This window comes from Notolepis coatsorum (genome assembly GCF_963971535.1).
Source record: "Notolepis coatsorum genome assembly, chromosome: 1".
NCBI classification, from domain to species: Eukaryota; Metazoa; Chordata; class Actinopteri; order Aulopiformes; family Paralepididae; genus Notolepis; species Notolepis coatsorum.
Window position 1 is genome coordinate 295,855,722 of NC_140165.1, and position 24,366 is coordinate 295,880,087.

Genomic DNA, 24,366 nt, shown 5'->3' on the forward strand with positions numbered 1-24,366 from the left:
CGAGTGGACTGTGCTCCAGGGGCTGGCATTAAGTGCAGAGGAGTGGATATACTGTAGCCACAGGGAACGTTTATTAAATAGAAGGTTAGATTTTCCTGAAGCACTTTTATATTTATAAAAAAATATATATAAAAAAATGTTATGTAATTTTTAAACATGTAAGTTGTTATAAAATGTTGATTCCTCATTGATGAATATTTCATGAAACATGTTAATAGCCCCTTCATTATGTAAATCCTATACAAAGTGAAAGCTACGTTCTGTTTCTGCCTGCTGATTGAGCTGCAGCAGCTTGCATTCTGCTTATAGCCAGACTGCGCCATCTTGGCTGCCCTACGATGGATGCAGTCTCCATGGCAACTCCATGTCTCAATAAAACCATGAGAAGACTGTCTACGACGACCCCCCCCCCCCCTGCTTCTCCAAGTGAAGGTTAGTGAAGCCACATTTCAGTAACACACGTCTCTTTTCATCCATATCCCCACAATTATTTTTTTTATAAACAAACAGAAAAACCTCAAATGCCCAATAAAACATTTCCACCATTGCGACCAGAGAACGAAGTAATCATTAAATAAACACAAAAGCATTGTTTCTGAGAGACCCACTCCTTGCACCTCTGAGTGAAAATCTTTAGCAATCTCTGAAAGCCTTTATGTTCCAATGAATTAATCAATTACCCCCACCCCACCACATGCCCCCCCCCCCCCCACACACACACAACTAACAGTAGTTCCTTTATAATGTATGTCTTGATTACATCTAATTTGGACTCAGCCACTCTCTCCCTCCCCGACACCCTCTCATCTTGCTTGCCAGCATTGACCATTAAACAACTACTAAACACTATGGTTTTAATGAAGCTGAAGAAAATACAATATTAAATGGGTGTAACCGTTTAATCTGGTACAGGAGTTTTCCCCCTGGGAAGCAGTTCCTTTTATACAGATTTGTTGTTGTTGTGTTATAGTGTAGCCCTTAGACTGAATGAATGAATGAATGAATGAAAACTTTATTTAACAGATTGCAGAATGGGTACAATACAGTACGGCTCAATACATACAATTGTTAAGGGGATGCAGACCTGAGAAAGACGTTTGTCTTGTTTCCATCAGGGTCCCCCATTTTCAATTCATATAGACCCTGATCATTCAAATCCCAAAGGCAGTACAAATATATATAAATATTTTTTAAAGACATTGTCCTTTTATGGACAGTGGGCGGTATTTTAGGAGACCAAACCCCATTGCACCAGACGGGCTTACCAGTTCCTGGCGATGTTCCAGCTCGTTTGAATAGTCCCCGCCCTCTCCTTATGCTATTGGGCTCCTAAACTCCTCCCACTATCCGATCCGACCAGTGCCGTGTCGCCCTGTCTGCATAATGCCACTCCCTAACCCCGCCCCTTTCGCTGCTCCGCCCCGTTGGCTCTCCTTTCCAAACAGACCCTGCCCTTTCATTCCTGTCTGGCGGCCGCCGTGGATTCTGTAGTTACTGGGAGAGAGGACACTGACAATGGGAAGCTTTCTGTGCAGCGTGGGAGGATGCTGACGTTCCACTCGCTCCTGTTGGGATTTCACGTGAGTACAGCCACAATACCACATAATATACAGTGTTTTCTGCGTTCTCATCCCATCAGAGACCCCGGTGCCATTTGCTTTATTTCTGCGATACACTCTGCCCGGTAGGGGATATGCATAATTAATTGTTGTATTATCCCGTTCAGCATCTGTGCTGCATGCATCCGTAAATCAGACACAGTGGCAGAATTGTATTGACTACTCTGCCCCCTCTCTGCCTTGATATCCTCTGCTTTCACCTGTTCTGTTTTTTTTAACCTTCTTTGTCCCTCTTTGTGAAGAGCTGTTGCATACTGCATACTGCTCCATCTCCGTATGGCTTCTTAATAAACACAACCCACACACTTCTCCATCTTAGCTCCTGGCTGCGTTCTCTCAGAGGCAGGTAGGCATCTTTGCTGCAGTCTGTGAGAGCGGGCTGGGCTCTTGGGTTTAGCATCTGTGCTCTTTTGTCTCAAAGATAGCCGTTTGATTATCAATTTACGAGGGGCATAGTACAATCATTGTGAATCAGCTGCTTGTTTGCTGACATCACTCAATTCAATCATGTGGCAATGTGTACTGTAGTCAGTGCATTGTCTCTCTATGTTTTGACATGGACTGTGTGTACATATGGATCCACACTAATTGGACATACATCTGTGAGGTCTGTCATCTCTGTGGAGAAAAATGACCTGGAAGGTCACACTGATTGATTGATTGATTGAAAACTGTATTAACAGATTGCAGAATGGGTACAGTACAGTACAGTGCAGCTCAATACATACAATTGTTAAGGGGATGCAGACCAGAGAAAGACTTTCATCTTGTTTACATCAGGGTCCCCCATTTTCAATTCATCAACACTGTTACCCACATTCTAGATGTACTGTAGGTTTAATCAGTCCAGCTGGTGGACGTACTGTACTTGGTTCAGTTACTAGTTCTGCTGTGCTCACTGAGCACTTGGTCGTGGTGCCTAAGGGCAGACAGTCAGCAGTGGTGGTTACATACCTGACCCGCCGACCGGGGACTGTGGGTAAAGGGCACAACTGACCTCAGATCTGTCTGTAATAACTGCAGGTGTACAAACAAGTAGCATGCTTTCTCACATACACACGCACACACACACACACACACACACACACACACACACACACACACACACACACACACACAAGGCCTTCATCATCCTTGGCACTGCTTTGTGGGAAACGGCATGTGACGATGAGCCCTGTGCTAAAACATTTTGCACCACTCGCTCCAATACACCCCGAAATGCAATCCTTGTTGGATTGTGGCCCGCGATCGGGTCTTGGATTGTCTTCGCTTGTTGACGACGCAAGGCACAGCCAAGGTGACGACGTTCCCCTTCTTCTTGTGAATCTTGAACTAATGAACTACCAAGTAGCAGACTGCCAAGGCCAGAGAGCACAGACCGTAGCTCAGAGGTTATTGGATACAACAAACTCTGAATGCTAATTTGATCAAAGTCAAGGCATGTGGCAGTAATGAAGACGTAGCCGGAGTCCTCCCTCCCTGCCGCCTTCTGCTGGCGTGGCTTTGGGTCAGTTAGTGGGATTTCCTGTCAAAGTCTATCCATACGTTTATTCTAATAACGTGCAAAGAAATTATGGTTAGAAGAAAGTAACGAATCTGGCCTGTAGGCCAATGTATCAATACCAGACACCAGCACCAGGCAACAGTAGTGACCCATACGACAGTTTAGACATGCTTAGGTAGGTGTCTTTTTAAGATGAGATAACATAAGATATGATATTCCTTTATTGTTCCCCTTGGGAAAATTCAGGCCTCATCATAGCAGCATGGGGGGAGGGGAGAGTACAGGTATGGGAATCGTAATAGTAGTAGACATGTAAAATATAGGTAATACAAGCAGTGTAAACAATATAATTAACTCTGAATATTTAAGCATAATATGAGCAAGTAGACAGTGTAATCAAAGGTGCAGATGAGGGTCTGTATGCTCTAATATGTTATATATTATACGTAAATATGGTCAATAACACTTCGTAATAATCAATACATTTTTCTTTTTTTTTAAGATTTATTTTTGAGCGTTTATCGCTTTTTGCTACTGGGCAGTCCAGTAGAGAGAGAGAGAGGAGGAGGAACGGGAGACAGAGTGGGGGGAAGACATTTTCGGCAAATAACGACGGGTCCGGGAATCGAACCCGGGTCGGCCGTGCCGCGACTCGCAACATGTGGTTCGCCACTGGGGCGCCCTAATCAATACCTTTTAAATGCAATGTTGTAGTTGTTAGTTTTCTATTGTTGTGTAGAGCAGTGGTTCTCAAACTATGGGTCGCGACCCAAATTGGGGTCGCGGGTGGGTGACAGTGCATTGGCAAGTAAAATCTTTATTTTTTATTTATAATTATTTTAGCTGAGGAAAGCTGAAGAAATAAGGAAATCGTGTCTGCAGTTCAAGAGGTCTGCTCTCTCCACTGGGGGTTTCTCACTTTCCGTCCGATTCTTCTCACAGGTCCTCTTCACAACACAATAGGATTCAGGTTACAAATGGGTGAAATGCCCCTTTAATGTAATGTAGTCACGGTAGCTTACCTCTACCGGTGAATAATGAATGTTTTCCCTATGAGGAATAACGTGACAACATTCTCTACTGTTATTGGCAGAAACGGTAGAGAACAGCTTGTCCCGCTGTTTGATGTGATGATGTCACAGCGATGTATCGCCCCCACCGAGGATACATTTGCAGAGATGGAACAAGTGGCTGTGAGAGCCATTGTTTTGTTTTTGATTTAGAACTGCTCAAAGGAGCACCGCTATAGCATAAACCTCACTCTGGGTGTCCGTGTTGATGACATCACAGGTTGGAGCCTCAGTTTTCTGGTTTGATTGACTGGTCTGTCTTATGGCATTAGGATAGCACGTTAACTCTTAAATTGAGTGGTATTTCCGTTCAAGTGCTGATTCCAATTCACAGAGACTACAGTATAAATAATATAAATATATTCACAAGGAACTTGTAAGCATTAGATTTGATGCAGTAGTAAGCAGGGGGGGGGGGGCATTCAAATGTCTTTTATAAGTGACTTCATCTCTGGGTTTATCTACAGGTTACATCATTCTTTGAACAGTGTTACAGACTGTGGCCCTGACCTCCCTCACTGAGGTTATGGGAGAGAGAGAGAGAGAGAGAGAATGAACAGCAGGTTCACATTCAGATGTAATAAGTAATTCATAGTCATTTCTAAACAGATTTGTATTAAATACCTTTAGCTATCATTTTGGATCTGTCCCCCAGGCAGGGGCGGGAATCACAGGGGGTAGGCATGGGGATCATTGTAAACATGAGTATAATTTATAATAATATGCATTGAAAGCACTGGTGCTAATTATAGACATGAAACAATGCGTTTTTTTAAGTTTTGAAAGATTGCACCTCCCCCCGTCATATGCCTGCCTCGTGGTTTGGTCTAGAGTTGTTCCGATACCAGTATCGGAAATGCCTCCGATACAGCCTAAAATGCTAGTATCGGCGAGTATGCTTCAATTCTATGCTCCGATCCCATATGACGTAATTTATCAACAACACGTTAGGGCTGGGCGATATGGCCTAAATATGATATCACGATATTTTCTGACCTTTCGGCGATACACGATACGCATCACGTTGTTTTTCTTTTTTTCCCCAAACAATTCATTATGAGGCTTACCAAGACAGTATTTGAGTTTTCAAGCTAACATTAAAGACAAAATAAAATACCCATGCATTTATCATTTTTATATTATATATTAGATTTAGATTATTGGATTATTAGATTATATATTGCATATATTTAGCAATGAGATATTATATGATTTAGATATGAAATATGATGAATTGAAAATGGGGGACCCTGATGTAAACAAGACGAAAGTCTTTCTCTGGTCTGCATCCTCCAGTCCACTGTTGACTGTTGTTGTATTGAGCTGTACTGTATTGTACCTATGCTGCAATCTGTTAATAACGTTTATATTCATTCAGTCGGCAAACAGAATCATTTTGATTGACAGTCGCGTCTGCCAATTACGTCGCATCGCTTGCACCCGCCCTGCTGTTCTTAGCACCAATCGGCAAGCGCGTATTCATTTTTTACTTCCGCCATTGGAGAGCTCAATGAAAACAACAATGGCAGCGGTAGCTCGCCGCGGCCGACGTTTAGCTTTTAGCTCTGCAGAATGACTAAACGACTGGAGGCATAATGATTTTACTGCAACGGATGTTATAATAAAAGCCTTTCCATACATCTGTCTGATTGAAAACGTTATTAACAGACCGCAGAATGGGCACAACGGAGTTAGCACGGGCTGAGATATGAACGGCTAATGCTTGCTATATCTAGGTCGACCTCGGTCGTTGCTATGTAAATACGCTGATGTTATTGAAAGTGTAACTATATAACGTCAATGCCACAAAACGAATGCCTTTGTTATCATAAGTAGTAACTTTTGATGCAGTAGTGTGTGTGTGGGGCGGCGCTGTTCAAAAGTGTCAACGTGTGGACCAGATTGACGCAACACAAGCCTCTTGGGCAAAACATCACGATATCCACGATACGTTTAAAAAGTGTATCGTTAATGAACTGTACCCGATATTTATATAATATCGTCATATCGCCCAGCCCTACAACACGTGCGGTATCCTCCTGCTGAGAGTGAGCATTATAAAACAAACGTGTTTTTAATCAACCGTGAATTAAAGTGTCAATGCTGTTTGTCATTTTAACAGCAGATACTTTCTTAAATGCCATCGTCCCGACAGAGCGGTGTGACAGGGAGCTCTGATGTGTTTGCGTGCTGGTGTTATTAGCATTAGCTGAAGAGCTAGCTGAAAAGCTAGTTTTAGCTTAACGTTACCTTGGCTAAAGTTGGGGCTATTCATAATCCAGCAATAATGGCTGCAGACCTGCAAGCAAAGTACAGCAAGTTGGCACAGGAATATTCCAAGGTAAATCACTTTTTCACCAGTAACGTTACGTTACATTGTCTTTCCATCTAGCTCACGTTAACGTGGCTAACCTAAGTGTTGTCACTGACCGACCTCTCGCACACATGCACGCAATTAATGACATGTTGCGGACAGCCATACCGGTGACAATGTTTAGCTTTTAGTGCCAAAGGATAAGAGTCTGAGGCGGAGTCTCAAAAGAGAATGTTGAATATTTATTGTGCATTAAAAATCACAACATACACGTTACTACTAGCTAGAGCCTCTGCTACTAGCTAACTGAACCGGAGCAGACTGGATAGCAAGTGCAACAACGTATAACGTCCGTGCGGAACCAATGTCCCAACAACCGTTCCGTGGGTGAACTCATTGAGCATAGTTGTCAATTAATGATACTAATACTAATCTATACAATCACATGTTGTTGAATAAATACCATTACTTTCTAGTTATTACTAAAAAACAGTATATATAAAACAGTATCTGTAGCTGTAAAAAAAAAATAATAATAATAATATTTATATAATATAATTTTTTGTTTGTTTTTAATGTATGCACTGGTATCGGATCAGTATCGGTATCGGCCGATACCCAAAGCTTAGGTATCGGAATCGGATCGGGAAGGAAAAAATGGTATCGGAACATCTCTAGTTTGGTCCATTTGCTACCATCCCTGAAACGCACATTAACCCTCAGTACGGGTGCGGCCGGAGCGAAGAAACTAGCTTCAAACTAGTGTTTTTTTGGTTGGTGTTTGTTGCCTTGGACTGGAAGCGGCGGAATGTCACTGTTTCTGGAACCTTCTGAGTCTGCTAACGTGGACTGTGCTCCTTCAAAATGCTAATTGATGGCTAATGGGTTCTGCAAAACCTACATAATTATTTTCCCATGGCCATGTATCTGCTGGGTGAGTCAAACAATCTTTTCCAATTTGTAAGCTCTGTAATAGGACTCACTCAGGTTGTGTGTTTTTGAGGGGCAAGCATGCTATTGATCTTCATCCCTGTTTGCTGGTTAGGAGGTGTAACGTTAGCCTGCTGTTTTCTCTTGCTGTGTGTGTGCGAGTGACTGGGAGATAAACGGAGAGAAACCTGACTCTCTGTAAGCTTGGCCATTTTTTCACCTGCCACGATGATGTTTATATTGTATATTTTGTCTTAGCCTGCATTTGCGCCGCGGTGATACATGATAAGGCCAGTGCATTTTTATTGAAGTGTTGGTCTTCAGGTTTGTAAGTGTTCCTGCTGTTGGGGAGACCTATTCATCTTGATACGTAAAAAATATGTAAGTGCGCTTCTTGTTGGAGTGTCGACTTCTCTATTGCTTGGCAATTTATTGATGAAATCGTTTAATCAAACCCTGTTAGTGTGGCTGTTGCTGGGGTGCTGTGCTGAGTCTGCCGACTTCTCTATTGCTCAGCCTATAAGTTAAGTGTTTCTTTTGCATTAAGTTGACATAGTTGGTGATTTAAGGACAATTGGGCTGTGGATCGCCTCCATCGTTCTCACATAATTGTTTTTCTATGAAACCTCTAACTGAATTCATACTTTCCATAATTATCTTCAGTAAGCACATGCTCACGTATTCTGAAATGTATTGAAAGGACCTTATATCAGCTTTTCTTTGCAGAAAAGACACAATTGTAGTCATTTTAAAAGTTAATAGTAATCATCCAATAATCATTACAACCTAAAGTCCAAGTAACATTTGATTTTAACTAACATTTTTGACGATTTATTTCTATTGTAACAAAGGGATGGGGATTCCATCTAATTACATCCTCCTGTCATTCAAAATATACACATACATTCGAGTCATTTCCCCACAGTTCCAATAAAAACGTAGATTTCATAGATTTCTGAAAAAACAGCACATCGATGCTTTATTGCCTTCTTTCTGAATCATCTGCATAGATTATATATAACTAGTCTCATAACACAGTCAGTCATACCACATTCATAATGTAACATGGTATGTGATATCGTCATGCTGTTTTTTGATGTGATTAGAGTGCACTTCTAATGTGCATCTAATGATCTTGTGATGCCTCGTCATGGCACGCTTCGAGCCAAGCGCTACACACACGCTTTAGAGGGCAACCTCCACTTGTTTGTTGAAGCTGTGGCTTGGTGAATCAATAAGGGAACCGCAATATGGGAAATTAAGCGTGCAACCTGTTATTGTCATGCGCTGACAATTGAGCTACAAAAGGACCACATGTGCCATGAATGTGTGAGTGACAGCGGAGTGACTGAGCAGCCCCGAGGGGGGAGCAGGGTCTGAGCGGTGGCCCATGTTCCTGTGCGCTAGGGCTGCAACTAATGACTATTTTGGTAGTCGACTAAAATCTGTCTTATTTTTTCGATTAGTCGACTAATCGAAAAACAATTATATTTAAAAAAAATATATATATACCGTATATATATATTTTTCTTCACTACCTATCTTTGTGAAAGTGGCTTCTCAGCTCTGGTCCAGCTGAAGACGGAGCAGAGGAACAGATTGGACATTGAGCATGACCTCAGAGTTGCTTTGAGACTCTTGCCAGGACCAAACAACATCCCCAGTTATCCCATTAGTTCCCCCAAACTTACTGTCGGTCTGTTATGTTAAGCTAAGAAGTCTTCAGCTGGCTGGACCAGAGCTGAGAAGCCACTTTCACAAAGATAGGTAGTGCAAAAAAAAAAAAAAATTATAATATATATATATTTTTTTGACTAATCGACGCAACAATATCTCGTCGATGATTTTTCATAATCGACGATGTCGATTATGGCGACTAATCGTTGCAGCCCTACTGTGCGCTGATCGACCTTTAAGAAATCTGCAGCGCCTGGTGGTGTGTGTCTGCTGGCGGGAGGCCTCTCTACTGACATGACGCACTCTATTCCGTCAGCCTGTGTGATTGTCGGATCTCCATGAGAGACACAGATGACCCCTGACTTCCTTTTTGTGTGTTTGTGTGCCAGTGTTGATTAAGAACGCTGCTGTTGGCTACTGTACTTACTGCTACTGTGGCGTGACATCGGGGTCATCTTTTCTTTCCCTGCCGCGAGTCACCGGGTATTATTCAACCTAACCCACACAGAGGGAAGATGAAAGAGAAAAGAAGGCCGGGGTTTTTAGAAGCTGCTCCAGTTTGAGCTGTTTTCAAGCAGCACACCATCTAGACGTCCAAATTGTCCTTACTTATCGACGAGACTGTTGAAGAAGTGTTGTATAATGTTGTATTGCCTTCCCCAGAATGTCCTGGGATGAAATGTGTGTGTGTGTGTGTGTGTGTGTGTGTGTGTGTGTGTGTGTGTGTGTGTGTGTGTGTGTGTGTGTGTGTGTGTGTGTGTGTGTGTGTGTGTGTGTGTGTGTGTGTGTGTGTGTGTGTGTGTGTGTGTGTGTGTGTGTGTGTGTGTGTGTGTGTGTGTGTGCGTGTGCGTGTGCGTGTGTGTGTGTGTGGTGTGTGTGCGTGCGATAGCTGTAGTCCGATGACATCATGCACCGGGCACTCTACAGCGGTCATAGTATCTATCTACTTCATCTTTCACCTCCACGGTGCTGAAATTCAAGCGGATTTCGCCACCTGGGTTTTTAATTAGAAGCATCTATTTGAGGGCATCCTGGCGGCTCTGCAAATTGAAGTAGCATCTAAATGCATCGTCTTGGGTTCGGGTCGTCCCTTCTCTCTTCCTGCACGTCTCCTGTTATTCTCTACTTTTCTGTCTGGTGAAGCATAGAAAATCATATTTTTATTTATTTTCATAGAAAGAAATATATTTCTTTGAATATATTTCCAATACCTCTAAATGCTCTGCATTGTGGTCATGTATATGCATAACATTTACTTAAGTTAGCCTAGTTGTTGGAATCACAGGGCATAGAACATACCACATTTAAATGCATCATTTGTGAGCATGATTCCTCTATGGTAAACATTCAGATCAATATCCGGCTCAGTTGCAGTTCATACCAAAAGTAACGAATAGCAGTGGTTCAAGAAGTAAAGGTCTCGTACTGAGACCATTGTGCTCTGACACGGAGTCGGTCTAGATGTCAAGAGAATATTATTCCTCTTCCCCATGAGCAGCCCAGTGTCTCGTGCCATGGCCGTCTGACCGAGGCTAACGCAGGGCGACAGACGTCTGCATGGAGTGCAGTGGACTGGAAGGTATTGCAGACAGTGCTGGGATGTCGTCGTATGGGTAATGATTGATGTGATCTTCTTAGAGCCAAGGCCTCTTTTCTTTCTTTTGGCCTCACCAGGAGAACCCTTAAGACTGTCTCTAAGACAAAGACCGTATTAACTAGAGAGGTGCTCTCAGGCGGCAGCCACACATTTCTTCTCTCTCTCTCTCACAGAGCAAACAAAGAAACACACCTACAATATTTAACAAACGAGAGACCATCTATTACCATTAATTATAATGACTGGTATCCAAACACACTCGCTCAACTTACACTGTACACAGAGATCATCCATTGACAACTGACAGACAGTAGCCTATACACGTTAGGTGGGGCTTAACTGTGTAGGGGGCGGGGGCAAACACTATTTCTATTACACTACTATTACAAAATACTACCATCTGCTCTTACACTATCATACTATTACACTTGCACACTAGCACACTATTGCACACTATTACAAACTATTACACACTATTACACTATTACAGTATCACACTATTACACACTTAAGCATGTACACAAGGGGGGCATCGTTAACCTAGAGTCCTAGACCAATGAATGTAGTACTGTAGTCTGTACTAATTTTGATTACAGAGCACACCCTCCCTTCACAGCTGTGCGCTCCACCCCCCCCCCCCCCCCCTCTCCAGCCCAAACAGTAGTTTCAGCTCGTGTTGAGAGGGAGGAGGGAGCCACAGCATGTTTCTCCAGTTATTGTGAGATGACTTGTAACTTCTAGAAGATGACAGAAAGGCAGCCTTAGCCGTTGAGAAGAAAGGTAGAATTAATTCATTCAGTGGTCGTCATATGATGCAGGGCTCGACTCAGGGTTTCACTCGCATTTGTGATGAACATGGTTGCGTCAGCTGACTCGTTGACTCTTTTTCTGGAACACGGCTAACGTTTGGTTGAGCTTCACAAAAAAGATGGAATATACAGCTAAACGCAATACCTGCAGCAAGAGTTTTTTGTGTAGCAAGGAAGCTCCTCCAATATGTAGTGAAGAAGTATTTTCTTCAACCCTCCATGCACCGTTTTCAACGTTTTGGGGTCTCTACGGCAAACGGTTCATGAGATATTAAAAGAGGCGTGGCTTATTTCAATGGACAATGATTGAAATTAATTCATAAATGTTTTCAATGCATAGATATCAACGACAATAGCTTCACTATGGCATGTCCATGTTGTAAACAGAGACCAGATGGCTTTGAGCAGCGGACCTGTGTAGTATCACAAAAGGTGTACATCCAAAAGGTGTAACTTCATACTGAATATCTATTTCAATGGACAATGATGGAAATTAATAAAAATAAAATACTTGTTGATTGATTTGAAAAATATTCGAGAATTTGGGTCCTTGGTCTGCTGTCAGCCTATGTGCGATGTGTCATCCAAATCGGCCTCGTAGTTTGCGAGATTTGCGGACACAGACAGACACACGCACACACGCACACACTGGATCGACTAACGGGGCCCTTCAAACTTCTGACTGTGGTGCAGATGGGCCCATTTTAATAATGCAATGAAGTAAAATATACATGAATCCCTGAGCAGTCATACACGGCCCATGTCCATGTTATACTACTTCATATATTTCCCCAAATTTACTTCATAGACTTGAGTATTAATGTCAAATATTTAGAGTAGCTTAGAGTTGTGTGTTGGTTGTAAGTCTTTAGCCCAGATATGCCTGTAGAAACCGACGTGGATGCATATGATCGTTTTCGGACCATTTTGCTATATAATTGAATGTTTCTTTGTAGTGAGGTTCTTTGTGGAACGCCTCGGTTAATATCTACAAAAGTCAAGTATCTCTCTTTCTCTCTTCCCCTCTCTCTATGTCCTTCTCTCTCTATCTCTATCTCTCTCTCTCTCTTTCTTACCTACTCTCTCTCTCTCTCTCTTTCTTACCTACTCTCTCTCTCTCTCTCCCACACACACACGCATGCTCTCTAGAGTTTGTGTCTATGTGGGGAGTCAATGGACTCCTTTTTATAACGTTGTCAGTATTGGCTAATACATATTTGAAATTGTACATGACCCAGATGCAGACATAATTCAATATAATTATCTCTCTCTCTCTCTCTCTCTCTCTCTCTCTCTCTCCTCTCTCTCTCTCTCTCTCTCTCTCTCTCTCTCTCTCTCTCTCTCTCTTCTCTCTTTCTTACCTACTCTCTCTTTCTTACCTACTCTCTCTCATTCTCTCTCTCTCTTACCTACTCTCTCTCACACACACACACACACACACACACACACACACACACACACACACACACACACACACACACACACACACACACACACACACACACACACACACACACACACACACACACACACACAATCTCATCTATCTCAGATAATTGAACGACATCCATCAAGACATGTCTGTAGTTTAGTGCTGATTTTTCTTTTTTAATCAAGTCTATTCAAAATGAGACCCTGACTAATTCCTCCCAGCACCCTCATTGTACGGTAGAATAATAATTGCGTGATGATATCCCTGCAGGCGGAGCAACAGATGCGTCTAGAAATCAAGGAGGGTGTATATTTAAGAGCCAGCCCTGAGAGTACAGTACATCATAGAGCTAACACCTCCTACATCAGGTCACTGTCGGAACAGCTGAGTACCCAAACACACTCTGGGTAGATGCCAAGGAGAGGGTGGCTGAAAAAGCACTCAAACCGTAGATGAGTCTTACAGAATTAATGAGACATTTTGTGAAAACTATTGACTGTTTAATAATGAATGTAGTTTAACTAGATGTACACAATTTATGTCGGTTCTGTGAAAACTGATTTTTGCAGCTTATATTGTCGATTTTACATAAAATACATGATTTATAAATGCTTACTAAGCACTCCCAACATTTATTGAATAATTTCCATAAAGGCAAATCGATGTACACTTTGAATAAGCTGACATAATGTTGACATAATTGTTAGCTTGAACTAATTGGTTACCTACATTTCAAGAGAGCCTGGCAAGTACCTTGAAGAACAAGAGACAAATTGCAAATTGGTTTTCTTTTTTAATCTTTTTTGTTAATTGTCCTCGTTCATAGTATTCCATTGCTGACATCTTGGTCATTGTACCTACTCAGCCAGCAGATGATTATTATTATTAGCCTAAAAATTATAACCGTGGCGAGTGAGCTGCGGCTTTGCGCCATTTTGGATGACAAGGAAGACATGCCATGAGAACACTTTGAATACTGTGGTCATCATTTTGGATGATTCCGTCACGGAGGACGCCAAAACATTTAAACTTTTGTCTGCAACGCCTCTCTAACACTACCGTTACAGGTATTCTCTGCCCGCCTCACCCGATTGTACCGTCCTGCTCTCTTCCACTAAATCATATCCGGTTTTCCGTCTACCGCCTGAATCCACGTGAACACAGAATTAGGATGTGTCACTCGCCCCCAGCGATAGATGCACTTTGATGTAGCAGCCAGGTAGGATGCAGACAAGGACTCAGACATGTAGATGAACTTACTCACCTGATGTAGTGATGTACGTAGCCCACTGCCTCTCCTTGCATTAATTCATTCATTAATTTATTTATTACGAAATCCCAGCACAGCGCCTTCCTTTGTTTATGCTTGCCTTGTTTGAGTCTGCCAAGTTAGAGATTATGTCGTCTTCTGTGGTTGTCTGCTCTTCAGACAAACAAAGGCTTTGCGTCATCAACAAGGGAAAATACTGCGGCATCATGGGTAGTTGTGAGCCGGACCTTTTTGTTTATGAGGTTTAAAACAGCCTTTTCTTCTGTTTTGAGAAGCAGAGAGTATTGACCATATTCTCACGGTGTCCATTTTTGCAAAATGGCCGCCGTGTGAAGATGGTCAACACGACTGATGCATTTCTGTGAAAACCCTCAACGTTTCAGACAAAAATGGCTTGTCACCAATGTTTGGGAAACCACTCTAAAACCGTAGTTTACCAACCTACTAGCTACACACACAAAGTAGCTCAACTAAATCTTTGTAGTTTGTCAAACTGAAACTACTTTGAAAAAGTAGCTCAACTACATCCACTGAATCTACACTGCAGAAAATGATCATAATCATAATAAGTCTGGAATCACATAGACATGGAACAACAATTAAACTGAGTATAGTGTCTGGTGTGGTGTGTTTGATTGAGGGGCAGGCAACACCTCTCTTTACCTGCCAGAGGGATGTGCTTTAAGGAGGGGGCAGCGAGCAGCTGTTGAGGTGGAACAAAAAATGTAGTGTAAAATCAAATGTAGTTTGTAATTTAACTACCTCAACTACATGACCCTTTACTGGAAAAAGCTACTGAGATTTGTACATAGTTACGCTACCACCCAGCTACTGAAAAATGTCACAGTGATCAGTGACAGAGGCACTGGCAGATAATACAATGAAAATACTGGCAAAATACTCTCAAAAACATCTTTAAGGACTGAATGTATGACTACATTTCCATATCACTTTTCCAGTACTAGGACACAAAGCGCTAAATAGCTACATGGAATGACTGCATTCATAAAATGTTTCCCAGTATGGGTAACCCCAATGGGAATTGAACCCCTAACCCTGGCAGTGGGTGGTAGAGCCATACACAAAGACTGCCAAACACCCATTTAGCTACACAGGAACCACCGAACAATACAGGTCCATTTCAGAAAGGGGTCATTCGCTTTTGTAGTTGTAGGCTACTTGTTGTGGTTATGAAATATAGCAGTCGGCATCTCAGCCCAGTATGTGGTGGTGGGTCATTATTGTTCATTTCACCTGGATATCCTCCAGCTATCTCCAGCGCCAGCCAGGGCACATTAGGCTGCACTTAGCCTCGCACGGACTCAGCGTGTGGTGGACGCATCTTAAAGAATTGTCTCTTCTTGGTGATTGTTTCCATGTCTAATGACTTGGGTGGTCATTTCATGAAGGTATCGTTTACCTTCCTGTAGAGTTTAGCGTGTATTACTACACCTGCATAACATCATGGTTTAACAGGGTAGTGTGTAAATTGGAATAAATTGCAGGCTACATTTACCACTGGCAGCAGAAGCGCGCACAGTGCTTCCTTTCAAAGTATAGAATCGATTTGAGGGTTTATGTGGGTGAGAGGAGCTCTCGTCATTCAGTCTCTCAACACTTGTGACTCTAATGGAGCATGTCCTCATCTAAAACCGATGACATCACTCATCATCATCATCATCCATTTGAGGCGGGGAAGTGTCTTTCAGTCGTCCATTACATTATCTAAAAGCAGAATCAGACACTCGTCAAGGAGTGAGTCAGCACATTTTCTAGATGTTTTCTTACATGGAGGATGGAGAGAAACTGAATACACATGTTGTAGAATTACACAGTAATTACACAGAATACAGCACAATCCATATAGCCTGCCCTAGAGGCAACAAAGCCAAAACTCAAAAGCACTTATTTCTTTTAATTTAAGGGTGCTTTTGTATTTAAGGGTACAGTTAGGTGAGGGATGAGGCATAGCACCACCACACCCTCATCCCACAGAGTCAATCCAAGCAGATTAAACTGATTGTGAACATTTTCTCTGAATGTAATCCCACGCTTTTGAGACAGGATTAAGCCTGTCTCTGTTACACTGTCGTGTCCTCACAAAGAGTGGCCTCCATAGAAATTGGGAATAATCCGCAAACTACTCCTCTCAATAGGCAGCTGGGTAGCGTAGAGGTAAATGCACTAGCCTTTACCAACACAGAGACCCGGTTTCAATTTCCGTGATATCGCGATAACGATATCGATAACAATATCATATCACTTGATTAAAAAAAAAAAATCGTATTATTTTTTTATTATTAAACAACAGATGTATGTTTATTTTGCAGCAATTCTTTGTCGTTGCCGCCATCTTTAGTGTTACATCCCCTCACACTCCAGTTCTCAGGCTGCAGCTGGTTTGAAAGTGAAAGTAAACCGGCTTCTCTGCTGGCTGTGGCTCCAGGGGAGTTGAACAGTTCTGGCTCTGCTAGTTTCTTTTCTATCTTTTGGCGCTTTTTTGGTGGACAAACCACCGCACATGTGCACCGTGACTCATGACTGTAGACTAGCTCTGCTAGCAGTACTGTGTACAGACGGTTTCAAACTGTATTTTAAATTAGAAAGCAAACAAAATAAATGGACAAGAGAAAAATAAATCTCAATTTGGTCAGTATTGTCATTTGGACAAGCAAAGCCATTACTTTAAGTTGCAGGCAAGAAAGACAAGTCTGTCCACTGTCTCTGGTTTTAAAACTGCCCTGTTGCAGGTAAAAAAAAGAAAATATATATATATATATATCGATTCGATATCGATTATTAAAATATATCGCGATAATTATCGTTATATCGCCCAGCCCTAGCGGGAACCTCTGGGCGTGTCTACACACCCTCCCCAGGCCCGACAGTAGGGTAGCACCACGACCAGGAAGGGAATTGGCATTTTAATAATTTTTTTCGTCTACAGTTGTTAATCAAAACACTTGTTTAAATAATTTGTTATACGAACAGTTACTTTCATTACCCCTGGGTGCTAATACTGCTCATATGACAAGTAACGCCAGTGAGGTACTGTATGCGTTTGTAACTCAGATTTGAGGTGGCGGGGGCATGTTAATGCCTGGTGTCATTATAGTCCGGCAGACACGGTAATCCAGACGGTAGACAAGAGACCCACCTTGCGGGAGGCCATTAAAGCCACTTAGTTACATTTAGAGAGAGAGATGCTACACCTATAGATCTGGATTTACAACCCACTTTCTCATTCCGCAGATGTTCATGCCGCCATCATGTGTTCCGGTTTGAAAATGGGGGGGGGGGGGGTAATAAACGGAGAGGAAATACTGCTGCGTGTCGAATGTGATAATGAACGTCATCTGTATGGAGTGCTGAGTGTGCGTTTCCCCTCGCAGGAGCCTTGGGGATGATACTCGGCTCTGCGCCCTCAGAGACACCGTGCCTGTAGAAGGCCCAACCCCCCCCCCCCCCCCAGCCACCCCCTTTGCTTTTATTGACTTGTAGTTTAGTCTGATCGACCCAGGGACTGGCCTCAGGCTATCCTCTCTTGTGTAGCTAAATCTATCTGTCTGCAGTCCTTCTCTGAACGAGTCCTACATCGTGCTCTCTGATACAACAATTCTATGGTTCGTTGTGATTCTGATTCTATGGCTGTTTTAGTAAACCTCTCTCTGGCATTTCTGAAAGAGTGTTATTTCCCCATGAGATGATGTAAACCTTCGTCATCTCTCTCCTAATGCCATCCTCCCTTTTCTCCAAGGGGTTTTTCCAGCAGGCATTTTGCTCCTCGAGGCGACTCGCCCCTGGGCTGAGACTGTGTTTTTAAGAAAGATCCTCTTTCTGTGGTGAGGCGAGTGGGAGGAACTGTGAGCGAGGGGGTGGGCGGGTGGGGGGGGGATTCATGGAGGAAAGGAAGGGAAGGAAGGGGAGACTGTTGAGGAGGAGGAGGAGGAGGAGCCTGAGGGCTTTGGCTGCGCCTGCTGCTGCCTCCTGATGTCACCGTTCAGCTGCTGTCATTCAGAGCCCGTGTGAAGGGAAGGAGGCTGAGGGAGGGAGGGGGCCGCTGTACAGAGGGGAGGGAAGCAGAGAGTGGGGGGGGGGCTGTACAGAGGGGAGGGAAGCAGAGAGTGGGGGGGGGGGGGGGCTGAAACAGTCAGACAGGGGTGTGGACAGTGAAAGGGATCCGCACTGCTCCCCGGGCCTCGCTGGGCCTTAGAATCACCGGGGCAGGAAACAACAATGGGGGCCTGCGTGCCTGAGGAAAGAAAACCAACTGTAACTCTTTTCTCACTGAAACCAGGGAGGGTTGCTGCTGATGCTGTGTGCGAGCATGAGTGTGTTTGAGAGAGAGAGGGAGAGAACAAGGTGAAAGAGAGTGCGAGAGGAAGGGAGGGAGGAGAGGAGATTGTAGAGAGAGTGGGGAGTTGTGTTCTGTGGCTGAAAGCAGAAGGAATGCCATTGTTGGAGCTCTAGCAGCAACGCTCTGGTTTGCAGGAGAGACAGACAGCTGCCTCTGAGAGAGAGAGAGAGAGAGGGGCGAGCTAGCTTCCTGCTCACTGTGTATTTTACCCACATCTCCCCACAGACCGACAGGTGGTGCCCAGAATCAGCCCGGGAATCTAGGAACACAGAGCTAGCAAGAATTTTGGGGAGTGGCTTCCTCTTGTTTTTTTTCTCCCTCCTCTTCCTCTTAGCGCTGTGGTGGAGGGAAGAGGAGCGTATCCACATCCACACACTGGCCTTGTCAAGATACCGTTCAGACGGTGTACCGTACAAAGGTTTATGCGGCAGGCAGCAACTATAGAGGCGAGCTGTAAAACCCAGCGGTAAATCTCAGTCGGGCCTGGTGCTACTTGGTGTGTGTATGAAAGCTTTATGGCCTGGCGGTATAGAGGCTACAGCCCATCAAAGGACAGATTGAGAGATCACTTATGTAGAAACGGCCTCGAAAGGAGAGAGATCGCAAACCCCTCGGCTCTGGAGCCATGGATGACCGATAAGGCAGGTCTGAGGAGCGGTTATGTGGGCTGTATGACCGGTAGTGAAATGATGGGTGAGTCGCAGTCCCCCAGTGTGACGTCACCAATTACTGTTGTGTTTTTTTTTATGCATCACGTTACTTACTCCAGAGTGGGATGTTTGTGGTTAGAGTGACGTATGGAAGATTGATGCGTCTTCCATTTAGCCAATCTGTTTTCACAAGGTGCACATGGTCCTTCTGCCTGAATCCTGATTAACACAGATTGACAGCCAGTCTCTGGGTTTACACTAAGTCTAAATCCTGATTCACACAGATTTACTGTCAGTTTAGACTAAATCCTAATTCACACAGATTCACAGCCAGTCTCTGGGTTTAGACTAAGATTGCATCCTAATTCACACAGATTCACAGCCAGTCTATGGGTACACACTAAGACTAAATCCTGATTCACACAGGTGTATAGCCAGTCTCTGGGTTCACACTAAGATTACATCCTAATTCACACAGATGTACAGCCAGTATCTGGGTTTACACTTGAGGCTACATGATTGTTTCAAGTAAAATACTGGCATTGTTGAGTTTGTATTTCAGACCCACCCAGACTGTTGCTCTATGCAGAGGAATATACATACTGGAGCATTTAAATATATAATTCAATCAATTCTATCATCACATCATTTTCCACTGCTCATTCGCATTCAGTGTATTTAGTATCCTGTTGACCTCCTTGTCTATCTAAAAGCCATTAACTATCAGTGTGAGCTGAGCAGTATCTAATATCTTCCTGGTTTCTTTCAGGCAATAACATCAATGACACACTGGGAGTTCCCAGATGAGGCGTTTGAATCAACGTGTTAAACCAGGAATATGATGTGATTTGTATAAAATAATATCAGTTTGCTTGGAGTTGAGTCACATTATGTATAAACCACTCTCCGACAACACACTCTTCCTTGGTCCTTGATCATATGAACTGAACTGAGCATCATGTCATTAAAGGAACCATGCCCACATTATACAGTAACAACACAGCCATGCAATAGGAAATGGCCTACTGATCTGAAATTGGGATGCAATGAATCGCCATACAATTAATTTTTTTTTAAAGAATACCCAAAACGAATAAGACTAGGCAAGCCTAGTTAAAGGGATAGTTCCTATTTTTGGACATTCGTTTGTATGAAATACTTGCCAGTAGTGAACCATGGCAGTAGTTTTGGGCCCAAGGCTGACTAGAATTTCTGCCAAAAAGGCCATTTTAAGGTGTTGCAGCTGAAACTGTGCTTAATGCACTTATTTTGCTTTGAAAACTACAAAAAAGCAACAAATAAATGTTTTCACTAAATGACAACCCTGGTTACAGAATATGAATACTGGCCCCATATAGGACTTTGGAACACAGCTTTACCATCAAGAACTATGGCTGTTGAAGCTGGTATGAGTATTTTAACAGGAAATTTCACTGTATACCTGTATGCCGTGACAAATAAAACTCTTGGCTTGACTTGACTTGATTGGAAGACGGGAGTAGATTTGGGAGGAAAACCTGTTGTTCCATGAGAGATAGTTGGCACTAACTTGAGGCCAGACCTAGTGTTATGGTCTGCTAGTTGGCAGATCGTTTATTTTGTAGAATTGACAGTGCCTTGGGAAAAGAGGAGGAGGCTTATGAAAGGAAAAGGCGTACTGTATGCAGATTTGGCAGCAGAAACTGAACAGCGAGGATGGAGAGGTAGGATTTGTCCAGTGGAAGCGGGATAAGAGGGGCTGATGGCACAACCAACTATATCACTATAGGTATTAGTGGTCGACCGATATGGGTTTTTCAATGGCTGATATTTAGAGAGCAGGATGGACGGTATATATAATGCAGATATGTTTGATCAAATTCAACAATTTAATAATAATAACAAATGAGACACAAAATTAACTGAGCTGAACTTAAATGAACACACCAACATTATGGGAAATGGGCTTACCGTCTTCTCCAGAGTCAGACAAGAAGATGGATACCAATTTCCTCCGTGCATTCACTCCGGGAGTGGTGTTTTTGGCAGCTAGGCTAGCTGGTTCGTATCCGCTTCTATTCATTTGTGTTAAGCTAGGCTAGCTTGCAGCAGGATAGCCTTCTAACTGTATGTGTGCAGAGAGGAAATTGGTATCCATCTTCATCTTCTTGTCTGACTCTGGGGAAGACGGTAACACATTTCCCCTTAATGTTGGTATGTTCATTTTAATGATCCAGTACAGTGATGTTTAAATTCAGTCAGAAAAAAGCTTATTGCTGAATGTTCATGTTAGGAGTGTCATCTTTTCAGCTTCAGCAGTATCATTTGTTTCGTTATAAGATAAGATATTCCTTTATTGATCCCCTTGGCAAAATGCAGGCATCATAGCAGCATGGGGGAGGGGAGGTACAGGTATGAATGAATGAATGAATGAATGAATGAATGAATGAATGAATGAATTAATTAATTAATTAATGAATGAATGAATGAATGAGAACTTTATTTAACAGATTGCAGAATGGGTACAATACAGTACGGCTCAATACATACAATTGTTAAGGGGATGCAGACCTGAGAAAGACGTTTGTCTTGTTTCCATCAGGGTCCCCCATTTTCAATTCATATAGACATTTATGACATACACAACATACATGACATTTATGGCATAGGGACATATAGGTATTTAGTACTGATACATTTGTGACATAAACGGTATTCAAATATACAGTACTGTTACCCCTAGATCCTGACAGAGTATATACATATGATGGGGAGGGGACTGTACATTAGGAGGGGGTGGGTGGGTGGGAGAGAAATATACATACGGCGGGGTAGTACAAACAAGCAGTGTAAACAATATAACAAATCAATATAATTAACTAACTAACTAACTGAAATATACAGTATTCATTAGAGCAGGTAGTATTATTGTCCTTTTTAGGTTCCTAGTAGTTGTAGTTGGATGTCTGGCAGCAGTCCCTGCCCACTGTTGTGGAGCCTGATGGCCGCTGGTATGAAGGACTGGCCGAGGCGGTTAGTTGAGTGTCGGGTGGGGTATGAGTCTGTGACTGAACGTGCTTCTCATCTTGACTAGCTCGTCGTAGAGGGGGGGGGGTTAGTGCACCCCCTCTCTGAGTACAGCCTACTCTCAATGTTGAGGAGGGCGTGGCCTTCTGTTCACTACACACTATAGATGTTTGACTATTAGGGACACACACCACTCAGCTAGACTGATGGGCAACACACACACACACACACACACACACACACACACACACACACACACATACATACAGAGGGAGAGAGAAAAGCTAGCAAACAAGTGCAAGATAGATGTGTCTGCAGACATCTTTTGTTTATATCGGCCTTGTGAGCTCAGGATTTGTCCGAAGCTGATTATCTCAAAATGTGAAATATTGGCTAGATTAATCGCCCGATCACTAATGTAATCACTATTGGGAGAGCTGGGGATTCATGCGCAGAGTTTGTGACAGTCTGTAACTAAAGGAGATGTAGGAAGAGGTATTGAAAGGAAGGAAGTCAGTGGATTTGGCAAGAGGAGAAATAATGTCAGCTAGGGATCAAAGTAAACAAAGGGTAGGAGTAGCCTGCCTATTCCCTTTCTTTAGTTTCTATTTCCTGTGATATTGTTATCAGGTATAGTTGTGTTTTCAACATAAGGATAGGATAACACAAGGAGGTTCTGCGTGTGGGAAATACAAGGGCACTGCCACCCATTGGGCAGTGAGCGCTAGTATGGATGGAGGGGGGTGGTTCTGGCACACCAGAGCTAGCTGGCGTCTCTACATTTCGTAGCTCCATTTCTGCAGACCCCTCTCTGATTGGCCCACGCCTGTTTCTACACTGGTTAAGCTTAGGCACTCTTTCGAAGTTGGTTACGGTTAGAGTTTGTCTTAGAGCGTGACGGCAAGTTCTTTCGACGGTTAAGCTTAGGCACTCTTTCGAAGTTGGTTAAGGTTAGAGTTTGTCTTAGAGCATGGCGATAGAACGGCAGGTAGTTTGCAGGCTGTTCAACGCGGAAATGGGCAAAGACACAGCTCGTCACGCGATTGGGCAACAGTGGCCAATCAGAGAGGGGTCTGCAGAAATGGAGCTACGAAATGTAGAGACGCAGCTAGCTGTTGAGCCTTCCCAAGTTGTCGCAGCCCTAACTTAACAAAACACTAGTAAAGGGAGGTGCCCACTTGATAACCCTGGTGATAATAATATCACCATCTATACTACATGTTGGGTTGTGGTGGCCATTAGGGGCCATGTGGTAGGGTATGTACGTAGCATCAGCATGGTCAATACCTGGAGCTCAAGTCAAAGGGGCACGGGTCTGTTGAAGTTTGCAATGCTGTTTGGGGGCCGTTATGGGCCACGTAATACATTCAAAGTGTCTAGTTCCATATTGGTAAGTATTTACAAGCATGTTAGACTTTCTTTTGGCAATGGGACTGGGTTTCTTCATTGAGCGCTTATCCTTATCATTAGGGCACAATTATCTTATCAATTAAATATGTCACCATAATAGTGTGTCAATACAGTATGTTGTGTATATATGTACGATTTAATGTTATCTGGGTCAGTCATTATTCTATTGTAGGCCTGTATAAAAGTGACTCATAAATCACTTGTTTAAAGGGGCAGTTCACCCTAAATAAAAATAAAAACACATTTCTCCTTACTGTATCTGGAGTGCTATCTATCCAGATTTTCTGTGTGATTTGCTTGGCTATATCTGCCGTAGAGATACCTGCTGTACAGATGTCTGCTGTAGAGATACCTGCTGTACAGATGTCTGCTGTAGAGATGTCTGCTGTAGAGATGTCTGCTGTAGCGATGTCTGCTGTAGAGATATCTGCTGTAGATATGTCTGCTGTAGATATGTCTGCTGTAGAGATGTCTGCTGTAGAGATACCTGCTGTACAGATGTCTGCTGTATAGATGTCTGCTGTAGAGATACCTGCTGTACAGATGTCTGCTGTAGAGATGTCTGCTGTAGAGATGTCTGCTGTAGAGATGTCTGCTGTAGAGATGTCTGCTGTAGAGATGTCTGCTGTAGCGATGTCTGCTGTAGAGATATCTGCTGTAGATATGTCTGCTGTACAGATGTCTGCTGTAGAGATATCTGCTGTAGATATATCTGCTGTAG

General features: G+C 43.0%; 1 protein-coding gene across 2 annotated transcripts in view; it reads left to right on the top strand.

Moving 5' to 3' along the window:
- The first annotated feature begins 1,468 nt into the window (after positions 1 to 1,468).
- LOC311232748 (tripartite motif-containing protein 3-like) overlaps positions 1,469 to 24,366 on the top strand; it is a 54,704-nt gene continuing 31,806 nt past the window's right edge. The window contains exon 1 of one of the 2 annotated variants that reach the window (XM_084319572.1): positions 1,469 to 1,580. The gene's annotated coding sequence lies outside the window, so the exon portion shown is untranslated. Of the gene's footprint in view, positions 1,581 to 19,086; positions 19,273 to 24,366 lie in introns of those variants that run through there. The other variant, XM_084319573.1, reaches the window with a different exon arrangement.